The sequence below is a fragment of the Callorhinus ursinus genome, unplaced genomic scaffold (genome assembly GCF_003265705.2).
Source record: "Callorhinus ursinus isolate GAN/ISIS: 27379988/994484 unplaced genomic scaffold, GSC_fseal_2.0 scaffold2, whole genome shotgun sequence".
Taxonomy (NCBI): Eukaryota; Metazoa; Chordata; class Mammalia; order Carnivora; family Otariidae; genus Callorhinus; species Callorhinus ursinus.
This window is the reverse complement of record NW_027397064.1, coordinates 39265683-39285875: the sequence shown is the minus strand read 5'-3', so window position 1 is coordinate 39285875 and position 20193 is coordinate 39265683. Positions and strand designations below refer to the sequence as shown.

At 34.0% G+C, this 20193-nt stretch overlaps 1 long non-coding RNA gene across 1 annotated transcript in view; it reads left to right on the top strand.

Annotated features, from left to right (window-relative positions):
* Positions 1–1382, top strand: part of LOC112840870 (uncharacterized) — a 313823-nt gene extending 312441 nt beyond the window's left edge. Inside the window, exon 5 of the long non-coding RNA XR_012381772.1 lies at positions 1118–1382. This is a non-coding gene — a long non-coding RNA (uncharacterized lncRNA). The remainder of the gene's footprint in view (positions 1–1117) is intronic.
* The last annotated feature ends 18811 nt before the right edge of the window (positions 1383–20193 follow it).

Below are 20193 nucleotides of genomic sequence, written 5' to 3'. Positions count from 1 at the left end.
AAATTTCCCAGTGGTTTCACTAGCCCTCCTTTCCATCTTTTATATCAGGGCAGGACAAGGTATGGAAGGTGGGCTGAAGCGCTACCATACCCTATTTATTTTCAGAGCTTTCAAGTCCCAAAGCTGTGTACAGAGAGACAAAAGGAGGAATGGAGACTGGATATGAGAGTAATTCTTTAAGTAAAGTAATTTTTGTGTCAAATGATTCAAACCTGCACATGATAGCTTTTTTTGTTTATAGGAAATATATCAAATGTCTTATCAATTGCACCTCAATTGGTGCCTAATTTTCCATATATATCTTCAAAAATGTCTAAAGAGTTCTGATTCCAGCTAGTTTCTTGATCTCCATAACAAATAAAAGGCACTGGGAAATCCTGAATGCCAGAAGAATAATTTTAACGATACACTATATAAAGCAGATAATTTTAAGTGATTTGAAGGGGCACATGCACCTCAATGTTTATAGCAGCACTATCCACAACAGCCAAAATATGAAAAGAGCCCAAATGTCCATCAACTGATGAATGGACAAAGAAGATGTGAGATTATATTACCCAGTCATCAAAAAGAGTGAAATCTTGCCATTTGCAAGGATGCGGATATTCAGAACTAGAGTGCATTATACTAAGCGCAATAAGTCAGTCAGAGAAAGACAAATACCATATGATTTCACTCATATGCAGAATTTAAGAAACAAAACAGATGAATACAGAGAAGGCAAAGAAAAATAAGATAAAAACAGAGAGGGAGGCAAACCATAAGAGACTCTTAACTATAGGGAACAAACTGAGGGTTGCTGGAGGGGAGGTGGGTCAGGGGGATGGGGCAATTGGCTGATGGGTATTAAGGAGGGCACTTGATGGAATGGGTGGGTGTTTTATGAAACTGACGAATCACTAAATTCTACCCCTGAAACTAATATTACACTAAATGTGAACTACCTTGAGTTTAAATACAATTTAAACAGTTAAAAAAAACTCGATAATTTTATTCACTTATTCTAAAGCAGGGTAGTGGAGAGGGTGTTCTAAGAATGCAGGCAAGAAACCTTTAATTGTTTTTATTTTTCCTCCCTGGAGTTTTCTTTTTTATAAATTATTTTTTTTAATTAAAGTTTTGGAGGATTCATTTTGGCGATCACAGATGGATATGAAACTGGATGTCATGTTCCTGCTTCTTCTGGCTGAGATTTTTCTCACTCCTTTCACTCACCTAGTTATAGCTCCAGTCTCCCCATCCTTCAAGATCTGCCTCAAAAGCTACCTCCTGCAGAAAGCTCCCTCTCTTCCATCACCTTAGCAGAATCAATTCTGATTCTGAAATTCCAATAACTCTTTGCATTTTCTTTGAAATCATTAAACTGGTGTCAGTGATAATAATTAGAGTTATTTTGTGAATATCTACTCTGACCTTGGAAAATGTATTTGATTTCTTTACCTCTTAATTTTCTCATTTGTAAAAAAGGGGACAATAATATTACCTGCTTCAAAAGTTGTTTGCATAAATTGTGACAACATAGTTAAGACACTAAGCATGGTACCAAAAATAGGAATAATAAGCACTAGATGGATGTTAGTTATACTACTTTGTGATGGTATATGTAACTATTGAATATCTGCTTTCAATTTCACTAAAGAATTGGGGATTATAATACATTTTCTGTTCTCATGAATTCCTTTAAAATATGCTTTTTCCTCATACCCTTTCTTGAACTCACTGGGAGTTCAGCTAACATCTTATAATTTTATTAACTTCCTCAAACTCTTCTGATTTGATATTTCTAGTTTTCAGGAAACAGGGATAATTTTTAAAAAGAAAAAAAAGTATAATTAAGTACTGAGTGGAGGACTCAGGGGTCCTCCTATTAATAAATTACAAAAAAGTCAATGCAAATTTAGAATACACTATACTGGGAGTGAAGTCCCCCTACCCTGCAATATGGAAAGAACATGTGTTTTATTTGCCTTGAAGGATATTTGAAAGTATAAGAAAAAAATGTCTATAAAGTTTATACTTCCCAGCCTAAAACATGTTATTTATTCAAAACACATTAGTTATTTGTAGCTGCATTACCTGATAAAAAATGGAAGCCTCTAAGCACTTTTTTTTTTCTGCAACACAGGAAACAGTCTGCATAATTGTTCTTTATAATCGGAGAAAAGGTTTTATCTTCCATATGAGAAAACCTTCTTGTAAAAGGGAATTTACTATTCCTTGGCTCCAGCAAAGCAGAAATCTTGGATACAGAGTATAGCAGGATCAGATTTGAGCCAGTCTGAGGTCCAACACCTCACTAAAAGGGGAAGCCATACCTGGACCCATGAGAAATTAGCAGTTCATATTTTGAAAAGGAAATTGAGGGAATAATCAATTTTCTGTAGTAAGAGCAGGGTTAAAGAGTATACTTTGAAATAACTTTGAGTTTATAGCAAATACTAAGCACTTAATGAAAATATAGAGAAAGCCTCAAATGAGAGAAATGATAGTGTGGTTGATATCTAAGAGTGGGGAAAAAGATTAGAAGAGGTTCAGTAAAACTTGGGGATAACAAAAGAAAAATAACTGGTAAGAACTTAAAGCTGGCAAGAAAGGAAATTATTCTCTTAGCCAGACTCACAAAAGATATATAAAAACAACTTAAGAAAAAAATACTAGAAATTGAATTCTAGATTACAAGTACTAAAGCATCAAAACAAATCCTTTCAAGTTTGTGTTAGGGTACTTAATAGTATCCATGCTTATAATTCTATATTATTAGTATATTATATACTGTATAATAGTATCACCAATTATAATTGCCATATTGATCTCATAAATTCTTCCACAAACTGTACAAGCACTTTAATATGAGTATATTATGAATAACTTACAGAAGATGAAATTAAGAGGAAGAGAGTTTTTTTTCAAAAGTCTCATAGATAATGAATATTTCTCTCTCCTATCCATAAAATTCCAAGTTATTTTCACAGAAATACAAGGGCTAAACAAAGTCCACATGATTCTGACAAAACATAATTGGTTATTCAGAGTAAACAAATAGGAAAGGCAAAATTCCTTACAAAATGTTATTTTAACAATGCTCATCTCTGTCTTGGGCATCTACACATTTGACATCGACTTGGGAACATTTATTTTGACAATTTTTATTTTACTCCTTTTTTTCTGAATAGGTATCTTCCAGAGAAATAAGGTTTTACTGAATTTTGGGGGATTCCTAGAACAGTGTAGTTTGTATTCCAATTCTATTTTAAATATAAAATATTTAGCACATTTACATTTATTTAAAATTATAGGCTTAAAAAATTATAGGCTTTTTCATTTGCATGGTAACAATAATGCAGATGATGGTAAAACATGAAATGATTGTCTTCTTACTTATAAGTGAATATGATCTCTAGTTTTTTTTTAAAAAAAGGCATAATTTATTTTAATCACATGTATATACAAGCTACTAAAATAGGAGATTTCTCCTAGGGAGTGTGTGTTGGAGGAGAGGTGTATGTGAGATCAAAAGAAAGAAGAAAAAGCAGAACTTTCATAACTAACAATGTTTATTATTGTTCCTAATACAATGGCAACAAAATAATATTGCCATTGAATAAATAATTTCCATCTCAGACCATCTGCAGGTGTGAATCTATTAATGCACAACTTAGGCACAATAAGTTAATGTTATTCCAAAGGAAGTCAGAGGTTAAATTATTTTCTAGACATTAGTTTACTATCTTTGATATCTTTAAATACCTGTCACTTGTGTCTATGATAGATTAATGAAAAACTAATTTGTACCTTAACATACGTTAATATTTGTGGCATATTTGCAACATTTACACATTTTATTTTTCTGGTAAATAAACCCTGATTGAGGACTATAAAAATTAAGATATAAACATCATAATATAAAACAATTTGTTCCCATCTAAAAAAAGAATAAAATGTTTAACATGACATATTATAATGATTTGATTTAACTGATCATCACACAGTTTAACCCAGTCCCTATCACATAATTAGGAACAAAGAAGATAAGTTACTCAAGCGTGTACCTATTATGTCAGTTTTCGCTAATGTGTAAAATTCTGATGGTGTGCTGGGGTTTCTTAAGGGAGGAAACTTACAGGAGGGTTGAAATCTGTATCTTATCACGAAAACTTTGCCCAAAAATACATATTCATATGAGTAAGTGGAAACTTGACATGATTTACTCAATTTATGGCTGTGGTTCCCCTATATCTTCCAAATTCCATTTCTCAGTGAAACTGGATATGCTTTCCTCCAGAGCGTATATTTTATACCTGAATATCCTGTCAGTTTTGAAGCTGAATGACAATAGGTGATAGGCATTATTTTTATTTTTCTTATTTTATAGATAAGGCAACTGAGGCTTAAAGAGATTATGCAATTTGAATAGGCTACACAGCGCACAATTGACTAAGGCAGAATTGTGAACTTTGTAATACTCTCACTGTTGTAAGGTGAATAAAACATAATAAAAAATTACAAATACTCTATGAAGATTTGGGATCAAGATATCTACTATCAAGCAGGCTGCACACCTAATGTGGGGCTTGAACTCATGACCCTGAGATCAGGAGTTGCAAGCTCTACCAAGTCAGCCAGGCATGTCAAGATATTTACTTTTTAAAGTGATTTTTTTTTCTGGAACTCAGCTCATGCAATGAAGGGGTAGAGTCATTGGAACATAAGAATTCTAAAGATTTGGAAGCTTTGATATCCATCCTACTGATGTTAATTTTTGTCATAGTCTTGGCAAATAGGGCACAGGTTGAAGCAGATAAGGCATATTGACATTTTTCTTCATGAACCTATATTTTGTGTAATCTCCTTCTTCTGTGTTTCTCTTCATTCTGGCATACAAATATTTTAAGTTATTCAGTGAATACTTCATAAGATTATACATTTGACCCTTGAACAACATGGGTTTGAATTACATGAGTCCACTTACATGCACCTTTTTTTTGGTAAATACAGTACTGTAAACATATTTTCCCATAATTTTTTTTTAAGATTCTATTTATTTATTTGACAGAGAGAAACACAGTGAGAGAGGGAACACAAGCAGGGGGAGTGGGAGAGGGAGAAGCAGGCTTCCCGCGGAGCAGGGAGCCCGATGAGGGGCTTGATCCCGGGACCCTGAGATCATGACCTGAGCCAAAGACAGACAGATGCTTAACGACTGAGCCACCCAGGCGCCCTTCATAATTTTATTAACAATTTATTTTCTTTAGATTTCTTTATTGTAAGAATACAGTATATAATACATAAGCACACAAAATATGTTAGTCAACTGTTTATGTCATAGGCTTCCAATCAACAGTAAGCAATTAGCAGTTAAGTTTTGTGGGAGTCAAAATTATACAAGGATTTTTTTTTTTTACTGCAAGGGCATCAGCAGCCCTAACCCCACATTGCTCAAGGATCAGCTGTAATATTATACTAGAAGAGGATACTGTATGCAGTTGAGGAATATAGGTACATTCTTCAAAGTCTGATTTTGTATGTATGATGAAAGTAATAAAAAATCAGAGGAATTTTTATGATAGATAAAACCTACGACCAAGGAGTAAGATCAAAATAGTTGGAGATCAGGGCCTCTCTAATGCAATCACTCTACACATGTGAATGGATAAAAAGCTTCCTCACAAGAAGATACTGTGTAAATATACAGTAGACGGGGTCTTGTTTCTGCATAAAGCCAAAAATAATTCAGTCTCTGAGAATTTCCAAACCACACTCCTACGGTTGAGGGTCTTGATCTACCTTACCTGTTTATCCAACTTTCCCATCCCAAATAACCCCAGAACAAAACAAAGTCATCCTAAATTGGTTTTTAACTTCAGGCCTCTGAAAGAAGCAAGCACTCTTGATGGATAATTATACTCGAAACCAGCCTTCAAAAAGTTATCTTAAATGAAACTTCAAGAAGGGCGCCTGGGTGGCTCAGTTGGTTAAGCGACTGCCTTCAGCTCAGGTCATAATCCTGGAGTCCCGGGATCGAGTCCCACATCGGGCTCCCTGCTCAGCAGGGAGACTGCTTCTCCCTCTGACCCTCCCCCTCTAATGCTCTTTCTCTGTCTCATTCTTTCTCTCTCAAATAAATAAATAAAGTCTTTAAAAAAAAAATGAAGCTTCAAGAAATACTAATTAATAGTAAGAATAAATCCTTCAATTTGCAAGGGAAAACATAAAGAACCATAACTATAAAAACTAAAATATTGAACATTAAGAATATGACTTTTAAAATAAATGCCTAATGAAGGAACAAGAGATTATCAGTTTTAAAAAGGGACTGTGCACACAATTTTGCACTAAAACTGCAGTGCATAAAGTAAGTGACTCATGTCAGCCTTCTGTGGTGTCTCGAGTGACCTCAAGGAGAAATTAAAAACAGGAAGAACCAGAACGCCAGTTAGCAGAGGCATGCAAACAGTATTTTTAAAAAATCAGAAATGATAGAAACATAATGTGCTAAGATGACCTAAACGTCTTTCTTGTGTCTATGTGGAAATCAGAAAACCTTAATTTTTACAACTATAACAAATTATACCTTGTGACACACAAGTATTTGGAGAATTACTTGTAAGCACAAATGCCCTTTCCCCCTTTTGTATATTTAATTCCTTGGAGCTAACAAACTTTGGAGCAGTTCTTCAGAGCAATCTGAAGATTGTTCTGGGCTATAGTCCTCAGTAAGACAACAAATAAAGTGTTTACTAACCAACTTTGAGGCTGGTTTTCTTTAGTGGACACAGAGATGGCTTGCTGAGATTCTCTGAAGACTCACTGCCCACCTGTGCGGAATGAGATGAGCCTACAGCCTCCAGCTGAGGTCTGGTCGCCTTCAGAGAGCAGTTTCACCTGAAATTACATCCTTTCCAGGTTAACTGAGGCTGCTAACTGGGCAAGATGCCAATATAAAGGCTTACATTCCTGCTCTGTGTGGGGTACTCTGTCAGGCAATACTTTCCCAAAGTTCCCCATGGGATGCCTGGCTGGCTCAGTCAAAGAGTCTGCAACTCTTGATCTTGGAGTCCTGAGTGTGAGCCCCATGTGGGATGTAGAGATTACTTAAAAAAAAAAAAAAGTTCCCTATGAAGTTTGGCTGAATCGTCAACAGGCCTATGTTACAGCTCCATTTCTTCCCCTGCCCAGTTCTGCTTCCAACCTCTTTCTTTCAAGATGATAAGACCTAACTAACATCTAAAATACCTCAACTCCATCTTGGTATTCAGTTCTTGAGGATCCAATCTGGAACAGGAATCAAATGTAATTTTTAAAAAATGAGAAAGAATATCTGTGTGTGTGTGTGTGTGTGTGTGTGTGTGTGTGTGTGTATGCGTTTGAAATTATAAACGCAAAGAATCGGTCAAATTATAGATTAGACAGGTCCAAGAGTCAATACTAAGTAAGATTCTGGAAACAAACTCAAACAATTCTCTAATCACAATATTGTAAATGGACTAAACTCTTCAGCCAAAAGACAAAAATTACCAGACTGAATTAAAAGGAAAAGAAAAAGAAAAAGAAAAACTGGGCCATGTCTGTTAATGAGAACCACATCTAAACATAAGGATACAGAAAGATGAAAAGTAACAAGAAGGAAACGTTGAGGTATGGGCTGTCCTTATCAAACAACAACAACAAAACACCTCAAACCTATGACTATGCTGAAGTGGCTCAATTACCAGACTTGGAACTTTTTGGAAGAAGGTGTGTTATCCTGCCTCCCTCTCACCTTTCTAAGAACTCACTTGTGTCCAAACTATTAACAAACATGACTGTTATTTGGGAACATGGGCAATCTATGAACATTGCATTCTAAATTGTCCTTTAAGACACCAATCTTGACAAAAAGGAAAGTGAGAGACTTAGATTCTGTTGGGGGGAGGAGAAGAGACTGAGAATTCCTCCCATGGTACCAAAACTCGTCCAACTACCACTGGGGCTGTCTCCTGCTTTCCTCTGTGTCTGGTGTGTGCTACATATTAATGAAATGTTAAAGATAATATACACTCATCTAGAAAATCCAAGTAATAAAGAACAGGGAGGAAAAAAGTAAAAATCACCACCAGTCATTGTTCACGTAGGAAGGTGAGACCTATGAAGAAACTTGAAAGTACTCGAATATCAATTCTCCCAAATTTTATGAATTACAGCTGTTTACCAATAACAGAGCCACAACAAACACAGCATTTTAAGAGAATTTATTATCATCTTTGCTTCCAAGTAAATTATGTGCATGGTAATTTATACTTGGCCGCAAGGGTAGGTTATGAGAAATGTCGGTAAGTAGAATTTATTAGAAGTAGGTAGTGGCTTTCAGTTCATAATACTGAGCCTACTGAATAGAAATGAAGTTTGGTTATTTTTATTTATTTATTTGCCTTTAAAGTTTTTAAAAACTTTCATAAACATGGTCTAGTGTAGAAGCCAGGAATATTTTGTTTGACTCCTTTGGCTTCTAATTTCCAATATAATCCCATGCTTTGTTTTGTTTTTCTAAAAAAGCTATTTATTCCATTAGTGTACAATTTCTAATGTCAAATGCACATTCTACCTTGCCAAAAGCAAGCTCAATAAGATTTTTAGAGCAGTAAAATGAGATTAAGGTTGAGCCCTAAATGTAGAAAACTACTATTAGAAAATATTATTTTGGTCATGATGACCTTTTCTTTTTATTGGTAAAGTTTAAATTAGAGGGAAGGAAAAAAATAATAAAAACCAAAGTAAATATTTTACTCAAACCTTTGAATGTAAGCATTTTCAGTTCTTGTGTAATATATAACATAATTATTGTGTTGGAATTGCTGCACAGAAACATCCTCTTCATAAAGGAATACTGATTTTTGTTTAATGACAACAAAAAGAATGCAATTCAATATTGTGAGTGGAAAACAGGTGTGAATACACAAATATATATTTTTTAAAGTATAGAATACCAGGGTATTTTGTGTCCAACTAATGTTTTCTGGATCAAGATACATCATAATTTCATCAGAACTGTAAATAATTTACACATTCATTTAACAAATATTTTCAATCACTTACATGGTGTCACGCATTTGCTATACTGGGCACTGGGACTTCCATGATGAAGACACACTACCTTCTTACCCTTGTGAAGTTTCAAGTCAATTACATTTTTTAAAATATCAGTATGTAGTGATTAGGCTTACTGCTTTCCATTCCCATTTCCCTTAACTTAAAAATAGTTAAATATATTTCTTCAATTCTTTCCCCCAATTCAGTTATTTTTTAACCCGTGTCAGACAGATTTTATTCCCTGCTTCTACTAAAATTGTTTAAAGTTCACTCAACACCTTTCATAAGACAATGTCTACAAAATCTTGCACAAGTTTTTCTAAGGGTTAATTTGTGTGTGTTATAGTTATCTAAGTGATGGGTTTGTTATATCTGTTATATAGATTTAATTCCTTACCTCCTCCAATTTTTTGGTTTTATATTTTTACTTTAGTTACATACAGAAATTGTCTATAGAAATAGCAGTGGTGCATGAGGAGAGGGAATTACCAGCAGATAAATGAGAAGTGGCCAGTGTCAGAGTTGGAGGAAGCATGAAAAAGTGTGAACATCATAATTAACTTCCCTTGGGGAATGGATCTGAGACAAATCACTCAATGGATTATGGAGCACTCTTAAACAGGGAGGTTGCAAAGGCAGGATTGGGTGACTGATGCTTGGGTTAGAAATGTATTTAAATAGAGCTTACCTATGCAAAAGTCTACAAAGAGTTTAACAAGTCTTACTCTAGAAATCTATTGCATAGAGTACTTATTTGTCGTATTTCAACTCCCTTAGTGAAAATCAGTAACACTTTCCTTTGCTCACATAGCCTTTTGTAAATATCCTAATCATAATGTCCATCAACCAACAACACGTATTTTTAGTCTTCTGTCCATGTTTCTGAATTCTACAATTTGTGAATTTCATAGATCAAGAAAATTTGTAAATATATCTTCCTACATCTACAAAGATAAATGTTAGCTTAACCAAGGTCAAATATTTATTTCATTTTTGGATCCCAAGAGTTAATACACAATCTAGCACATAGTAAATTATTCATTAAATTTATGCTAAATGAGGGGCACCTGGGTGGCTCAGTCGTTAAGCGTCTGCCTTTGGCTCAGGTCAAGGGATGGAGCCCTGCATCGGGCTCTCTGCTCGACGGGAAGCCTGCTTCTCCCTCTGCCCTTCCCCCTGCTTGTGTTCCTGTTGTCTCTTTGTCTCTCTCTGTCAAATAAATAAATAAAATCTTTAAAAAATAATTTATGCTAAATGAAACAAAAGACATCAACATTTAATCATTGATAAGATGATGTGATCATAATCATTAATTCGTAGTATTTTTAGTTAGAATCTCAGAAATCTTTAGCCCTTAGGAATTGTAAATGTTTGTGTTACTAATTGCTAAGTTGTTTATTAGGCATTTAACCATGTCTTATCACCTCTTGTTACAGCAGATGATTTATTTCAATCTTTGGGTTAGAAGTAGTTTGCATCATCAGAGAGATGGTATGCCAACACAACGGAACATTATCTGCCTGTAATAGGGAAAGAGGGAGGTGTTTATATGATAATGTGGGACCATCTCAACTACATATTTGTATGTGTGAAAAAGCAAATGACAGAACAGTATGTGTAATATTTCACCATTTTCAAAACAAGGGTGACCTCATGGATATATATATTTATAGAAATACATGTGTGCATTTCTTTTACTTATAAAAATAAATATATAAAAATAAAAACACCAAGAATAGGAAATACGAAGTGGCTCAGTCAGTTAAGCATCCAACTCTTGGATTCCTCTGAGGTCATAATCTCAGGGTCATGAGATCGGACCGCACTGGGCTCTGCACTCAGCACAGAGTCCGCTTGAGATTCTCTTTCTCCCTCTCCCTCTGTCCCTCCCCCTGCTCAAGCTCTCTCTAAAATTAAATAAATAAATCTTTTAAAAAATGGTTATTTAACAGAAGAGACTAAGATCTCCTCATCTATTTTGACATATATTTCCTTTTTTTGATCATAAATTTTAATATAGAGAATGCAAAATTATATTAAAAATCTCAATTTCAGAACATTAAGAATAAGCTAAAATGAAAGAATTCTGCTCTATACCAAATTACTGACATAACCACACTGAAAGAGTACTTTTTCAAATGACCTTAGATATCGTTTTAACTATATATCCTCATAATATCTGTTCTAAATACACATACAGCTGCAAGAAAACGTAAATCTAATTTATTAGTCTGATCATTGGAAGTAATACTAATATTAATATCTTGAATATTTTTATAAAATAAAAAGTATAAATAAATAATTATGCTAATGCTAATAGGGATTAACATGCATTTTTAGTAAAAAAATGGAAAAGGTATAAATATCAAATAAAAAATTAAGAAGCATACTGTGCTATTAAATTTGAATTAGGAATTGCACATTGGAATTTGTTAGTTGTTGTCTTTTTTTTAAGATTTTATTTATCTATTTGACAGAGAGAGACACAGCGAGAGAGGGAACACAGGCAGGGGGAGTGGGAGAAGGAGAAGCAGGCTTCCTGCTGAGCAGGGAGCCCAATGCGGGGCTCGATCCCAGGACCCTGGAATCATGACCTGAGCTGAAGGCAAAGGCTTAATGACTGAGCCACCCAGGCGCCCCTGTTGTTGTCTTTTCAAAAATACATATTTTCTAATTTCATCAACTGAATAAGTGGAGAAACAATGGGAACATAATACCAATGTATACACTTCACATAGAGATTGTTTTCTCTATCACTTCCCTCTAAAATAAACCAAGACAGAAAATAACCTGAACCAAGCTGGGGAAGGAAAGATACAAGAGACCCAGAGACATTTTCCTGGACCAGAAAACAAAGTGAGCAAGGACTAATGGGGTAAAATTTTAAAAATGAGTCAATTTGAAGGAGTTTTCATTAACCAAAGATTAAAAAAAAAATAGAGCATCAAAGTAATAATAATAATAATGAATTTATCACAATGCATTGAAATAAAAAAATCCATGTGCTCATATTAATACACACACAAGAAAAGAAATAAATAAGTAAACAAACAAATGCAGTGAGCACCATTTTAAGTAACTATAATTACACAAACTAGTATTTTCAATTAAATGGAAAAACTGAAGCATTAATCTTGTCTTTACAGTATAAACCTGTCATACACTATAAACATCACTCAGTTGATGAGTAAAAATCTCTTTTATAAATATCTTCCAACTAATAAATATAGAAGGCCTAATAAATTAGAAAATCAACATTTTACAACCCTTAATAATAGAGTTCGGTGATGCCTATCAATGTATGAAGTAGCTAGTTGAGAGCTAAATGGGAAACTTTATAATGGACAATAATGGATGTCACCACCTAAATTCACTGATCAACTTTCATCTAACCAAAAGTGGCACAGACATATATCCCAGATGAAGTATACAATATGAAGTATTTAGCATAAATTATTCTTGCTTAGTGGAACCTAAATCTAATCAGGCCTTTAGAACAAATGCCCATGCTTTTAGAGATGTGTGCCAAACGTACCAGCAGAATGACATGACATAATGATTGGTATTTGCCATAGAACAATTCAGCAGGAGGGGAGGGAAGAGAGGGAGGGAGGAGAAAGGAGAGGGAAGACAGATGAAACAACAGTCATGTTGAAACTAGGTGATGGGTATTTTGGAGTTCATTGTATTAGTCTCCCTAATTTATGGTATGTTTGAAGTAGCTCCTAATTTTAAAAAATCTAGTGGGAACACGGAGAGTAAAAGAAACCTATTTTGGCACAGAGTATGGGTAGAATAGGAGATTTCCTTTTAGAAATATGAGTGTGAAATTCCAGCAGAATTTTAAATAATGCCAGGCAAAAGATTGAAAAAGTTTAGCTGAAACTTATCAGTGAGTTTCAATTTTAGCCAATAAATAAACAAAAACACAGATAGAAAATTGAAGACTCCTAGGTAGCAAGCACTGCGTTAGGACCTGAGATTACAAAAATAACTATGGCTTGGTTTCCACCCTTGGAAAAAGTATAAACTAAAAGTTCCCATTGGATCTAGGGATAGAGATTTGGAAGTCATCACAGAAGTCATAGTTAAGCACTTTCAAGTCTTTGTGGGTTTTTTTTTTCCCCTTCTTTTGTTTTGTTTTTACATTTCAATAAATATCTGAATAAATGTTTCAAAAACTACTCAAAATACTGAAACTATTTTCTGCTTTTGCCTTATAATGCCACTTTATGTAATTATTCACTTCATAAATTACCCTTTGATAATTTTTCTTTTTTATTCCATGGTAAATGAACACTGAGCCAGTTTTAATGATCATGATTCAATTTCTCATATCACTTAAATATGCAGGTATAAAAGGGACTTATAGATTTCTGTAACAGACTTCACAAAGTTCTTATCAAACAGAATAAAAATAAATGATGTAAAAGCCTAAAAGTGATAATGAATGATCAAAGTCATCCTTGCATTTTATAGAATGCATTTTGTTACACTTACAGATATGGAAATTTGTCTGCCACTTAGGTACCTAATCAAACTGGCAATTATTTTCTTCAGGATCTGCACTGATAGCAAAATAAACCTAGCTACTGCATCAGCATTATAACAGTTACCGAAATTAGACCTCTGAGTGACACTTTATACTGGATTAAGGCCAGACTGCAATAGAAAGTGGTAACTATTAAATTGTGTTGGGAACCAAACTGTAAGTGCTAAGGGATCTCAGAGAAAACATAGTGGAGGAAAAGGAAGCAAATGTTATTTTCATATGTATTTAAGTTTCTTCAAAATATTTTAAACAAAACTTTTCTTCAAAATATGAGCAAACCAATGAACATTAATGGCTGACAGTAAACTGACAACAAATAATCTAGATCTTTATTTTTGAAAATTACTCTGTAATTTTTAAAAGCCATGAAATTGACTGAATTTTGTACCCAGTAATATGATACCTTTATAAATAAAGGAGGAGGAGGGCACTTAGATAAGTGTATAACTATTACTTCACTTTGTAGTACGGTGATATAATAATGTTTACATGGATTGCAGTCAAGAGCAATTACACTAAAAAGTGGGAAGAGATAGAAAAAAAAAACCTCAGGTGAGATGGGCCTTAATGGGATTTTCATAGGCGAAGATTATATACCCATGATCAAGGTCCATGACATGTTTGGGGAAGGTAAAGATACAAAGAGTCACATTTGTGGACAGTGTAGATTAAACAAGTGAAAGGAATGTCTAGGCACAGGCTGGATCCTTACGGAAGAGGAGTGTAAGTAATGAGAATGCTCTTTTCAGTTTGTTAATCAACGAGGAGCCAATGATGCTTTTTGTTTTGGGAGGTGATCTCATTAAAACTGCATTTTAGGCCACTATAAGTGTGATAATTTGAAATAGGAGAAATAGACCATGCAACCAGTTAATCATTTAGGCAAGAACGAAGGCCAAACTTGGGTGCTGTCACTGGAATTTTTCAGGTGCAAAGAAAATCTGAAGTCTGATTGAACTGAGTAAAGAAGGACAGAAGGAAAATGATCAAAAATGGTTCTAGGCTGGGTAAATGGGGGGAACTGTGCTATAAATAGGAAATCATGGTGGAAGAGTTAATTCTCAGGGAAACCTGATGAGTTTTGGAGAGCCTGGTTAGAGCATCATTTGAAGTTCACTTAAAGGAATTGGAAAGGATGGCATAGCTGGGACTATGAAGTCCAAGGATAACATTCTGAAACTCTGATCTTGCAAAACAAAAAACAAAAACAAAAATAAAACAAACAAACAAAAAAGAGGTGGGAAGAAGGATATGGAAGAGCCATAATTTATGATTGGCTGATGTTCTAATTAATTTTCTCCATAAACCACTATGCTCCCAAATTATTCTTTGGGTCTATAGAAGAAATATAAGAAGGAAAAAATATTAAAAACCAAGTAAACAAACAAGTAAAAAGAAACTCAGCTGCAAAGCAGTTTGAAGTTCAAATATATAATGTAATTATATTAAGTTAGGTTATTAAATATGTAATAAAAAGGATCATATTTTATATAGCTTCTATGTTCTCTATAGAACCTAATTCTGAACATTTACACTAAATAAGTACTTCATAAGAAACTAATGAATTTCAATTACATGTGTATATATTAATGAATAAAGATAATGGTGACAAATCAGCTTACAATAAGTAATATAATAAAAGGAGATAAATAAAATGAGATTATTTCTAATGTAACAACAATATTTACAAATACATTAATGACTTTTCTAACACATCATCAATTTGAAGTTACTCATACAATAAAGCCCATAATGTTGAAAGTAATTACTACTCTTATTAATTAGCTACTGATGCAATAAAATTCTCAGGAAGAAACATAATTAAGTAAAATGGCATGCTATCATTTTAAAAGATTTTAAAAAATAAATCTTTATCAAAGTAAAGAGTAGCTTTATCAAACTAAATAAATATTTGTTTCTCACATTCAACTCAAGATTAGATCAGATGTATTTCTATTTAGCAATTTTAATGTTTTGCTTTCAAAGCAGCTTCAACTATTGTTCTATACCTTCAGCATCTAGGACACCGATTAGCATATTGTAGATAGTACTCAAAAAATTCTGTTGGAAAAAAATGAATGAATAAAGGACTAGATAATTGAATCAAGTGATTTCTCAGTAACACAAGTTATTATCTATTATATATTTACAATCTGTCAGAGCTTATGCTAAGCAAAATTTATCTAATTATAAATTCTCACATGGTTCTATGAGAGAAGGATCTCTCAAATAAGGAAACAAAGTTAGGAATGATTGTGGAATTTTATTTAAGGTCTTAACATATAGAGAGTACAGAGTGGAGTTTGTAGTGGAACGTGTCCATTTCCTCCCAAAACCCTTGGTTTTAAAGTGCTATCTTATACTACATTTTTCTTTCTTTCTCAAAGTCTTTCCTTTCCATTTACTATTAATTTATTTTCTGAAGAATCATCCTGATGGATACTGCTTTAAATTGTTGGTGTAATGTAACAATTTCTACTTATGTTTTTATTTTAGCCATTCCTCATCATAGAGGAATCTGATCAGCTCACCTTACGCAGCTCATTGTCATTCAAGAGTAAGATTGAACACGTCAATTGTGTTTTCTGTACCTGATATTTTCCACTGCTAAATTTGAAATGTGCTTTCAGCCTATGTTGGGGTGCTCCTAGGATCCATAATCAGTAGTAAATATTTTCATTCATCGATGTGGAAAAAAAACCCAGGAAGTTGAAATATTATTTAAAAAGAAATGTTTAACATGTTAATTTATGAGTTTTGCTACCAAGAATTAAGCTCAGATATATTGAATAAATCATAAACATTGCGAATATATTTATATATACATATGCACGTATGTACATCCACATATTTTTCATCAGTTCATGGATTTTGTTTTGTAAATATGCTTGCTTATTCTCTCCTACCTTTATTTTTTCTTTTTCATATTTTTTCTTGAATATGATTAAGTTTGTCATGCTTACAGATTCTCACTATAGCTTTACATGTAAAATCTCTAACTTGTTTATCCTTGATTCTTATGCTTGTTAGTTAGAAAGTGTGTTAACATCATCTTTTGAATGACCTAATAAGTACAAACATACTGATAAGTCTTGTCAGTATTTGGCAACCCTGTCATGACTGATAAGAAATGAATCATAGACTACATCAATATGAAGGCAAAGCTCCATTACAGAAGAAAATTCATTCTGGTACATGTATTGGGTTTCTGAATAACAGAACTAAATTACGCTAGCAAGAAGTTTCAAAGTAGCAGTGTATTTATTTCGGTCTAAGAGAGAAGGTATCCACCACCTGATAAAAGGCTTATTAAGTCATATGATGTTAAGGAAATATTTTTTAAAAAGGAAACTTTTTTCTTTTCATTTGGACTGAAGCTGTATGTGGCCGAGACACACTAAAGTGTAGTAGGAAGTGATGCGTATATCAACCGTTCAGCAATCTCTGCAGTGAATTTTAACGCCAGCGGTCTGCCATCTGCATTAAAAGGAGAAAGGCATATGAACACCTCCAAGTATGCCTGCAGCCTTTTATATTTGAACTGTGGACATACACTTTTGTCCCAAGCTCTGGTGACACTGCTTTATCACTGCATCACAGGGGAGTAATTCTTATAAACCCCAGTCTGAATTTGGTACAACAGGGCCTCTTTGGACTAAGTCTCCTTATCCTCCTACTTTGCTTTAGTAAGTGACTTTACCATTAAAGTCTTTTCTGCTACACTATGATTAACACAATTAATCTCCACCACCACCTCCACCACCTCCACCACCACCACTATTTCATTTTTATTTTTACTTTTTTTATTTTTTTGGTGTTTTTTTTATTATGTTACGTTAATCACCATACATTGCATCATTAGTTGTTTTTTGTTTTTTTTTAATTTAATTTATTATGTTATGTTAATCACCATACATTACATCATTAGTTTTTGATGCAGTGTTCCATGATTCATTGTTTGCGTATAACACCCAGTGCTCCATGCAGAACGTGCCCTCTTTAATACCCATCACCAGGCTAGCCCATCCCCCCACCCCCTCCCCTCTAGAACCCTCAGTTTGTTTCTCAGAGTCCATAGTCTCTCATGGTCTGTCTCCCCCTTCCATTTCCCCCCCTTCATTTTTCCCTTCCTGCTATCTTCTTCTTCTTTTTATTTTTTTAACACATAATGTATTATTTGTTTCAGGGGTACAGGTCTGTGACTCAACAGTCTTACACAATTCACAGCGCTCACCATAGCACATACCCTCCCCCATGTCCATCACTCAGCCACCCCGTCCCTCCCACCCACCCCCACCACTTAATCTCAGGAAACCATTTCATTTTTAAAAACACTGTTTCAGTGAATGCCATGAAGACAGTGAAGTTGACCAAAAGCCCAGTTTCAGTTTCAGCTAAAAGGATCGTGTGTGTTTATGTTTGCATCCATGTATGTTCTTTAACTCACACCACTAAAACAGAGAGAAAGACTTCCAAAAACATGACTTTGCCCTAATAGCATGACCTCCTGTCAACTATGGGCAACTTAAATATAAAATAACCCTGTCAGATTCAGGATATTTTTGGCTTTACTTGATGTCAGCCTCCCCCAGGAAATCCTGCTGAAGAGCCGAAGCAAGCAACCCCGTTAAGGGATCTTGCTCACTCCCGAATAAACTTGTAGATGACCGTCTCACTCTCCACCACAAGGGGTTCAAACATTTCAAATGCTAAGTGAAATGTGTATTTTACCAGTGTCTCTATGTTATTTGTGTGTGTGTCTATGGATGTGCATGCATGTGTTTCTTTTTTTACAATTTGCTTATATTTAATGACAAGTCGATATCCAAGAGCAGATTTAATCTAGTCTAGTTTCACATATACTAATCTATTTACTTATGATGACCAGCTTAAAAGACATCTATTGCTGAAGAAGAATATCTTTAAATTGGCCTTTTTCTCCAAAGCCTTCTGCTTATAATTGAGGGGGTCTGTTATAAAAGGCAAGATGTTCTTATGAGGGAGGACAGCCTGGGTGACAGAGACAGTGAAATTACCAGCATTGCAACATCTAAAATTATGGAAGCAGAATTCCATTAAATGTTACAAAACTACAATGTATAGAAGGATATGAAATAAATGAGATGTAATTTTAAAAGAAAACAATATTGGAAGTACTTGTTTAACTATTTTTTGCAACTTCCTGTGTGTCTTTAATTACTTCAAAATTCAAAGTTTCTTTTTAAAAAGAACTAAGTAAAATTACTAGTTCTACTATTTTCATTGTGATAATTTGTCATTTTGGTCCATCTGCTACTTAGTTATTTTACCTTGCTTTTTCTTTCTTATGGAGTCTGAAATATACCCATAGAGTCATTAAATTTCTACCATTTCTCTTTGCTAACTTTTGGCTCCTTCCAAACACAGAAATTATTATAGTAACTAATATTTATTTAGGGCCTTACTGGTTACATTGCTTCAACATGCCCTTTTAATTATATGATTGTTTTAAAACTTTTTGATTTCACCAATGACAAATCTGAAACTCAAGGTGAAAAAGGGAAATATACAAACTCACAGAGCTGGTGAAATGCGGCCATGATTCATATTTCTGTTCTCAAAATATACATCTTCTGCTTTTTTTCTCTACATAATAATTGATCTCTAAAGCCAAACAGCTCATTGTAATGATGAAGAACCTGAGGCTCAGAGAGGTCAGGGGGCTGGTAGTAGACTTGTGGCATAGCTTAAATATCAACTAGCCATTCATTGTAATAATCACTGCCCTTGCAGCTTTAATTCTTATGTGCTAGCTTTTCCCTTGTTCCTTTGATCTGAAAATAAACATAAATTAGTATGATGACAGTGTGGCTATTTTTTTTTTCCTCCTCAGTCAAGTCTTCTCCGTGATGTAATTATAATGCTCTCCTTTCCACAGACAGCAAATCCTCTTAACATGAAGTCTATGGAGATGTCTGTGTGACAGAAAATCCAGAGGGAAAAAACACAAGGGTAAAAGTAAAATAATTAAGTCCAGAAAGGTTGAGAGAGGTACAAAGAATGAGGTTTTGAATCTGATCGTAATATTATGAGATTTAATCTTTAGGTGTTTGATTCTATCAGCAAAATGTAGGGAGAATTAAAAGTACTGAAAAGGGTTAAAAAAAAAACGCTAGCCTTCTTTCTGTCACCAAGGGTGTCCCATATAATTGTCCCAATAAGCAGATTAAAATAAGAAAAATAATACTCTATAGAAATAAAGATGTTAGTGCAACCTAGTAAGTTGCAAAACTTTTTTTCAATCGTATTTACAAAGACCAGGTTTGCAAGCCTTGAAGGTCCAAATGTAAAAAGCATTTTAGTTGAATGCTTGGAAGTCATTTGCTGAAAGGATACTTATTTGAATTTAACTGTGCACAATGAAACAAACACAGCAGTGAAAAGTAAAGGTTGAATTAATGCCTGTAACTTGAACAAGAAAATGAGCAGTAACTCAGCAGCATATATTTCTTTTTTCATGTGAATATTCATTTCACACTGTCTGCTACTCTGTAGCTCATTATCCCACTTTTGGAACAGATGATTTTTATTGTAGG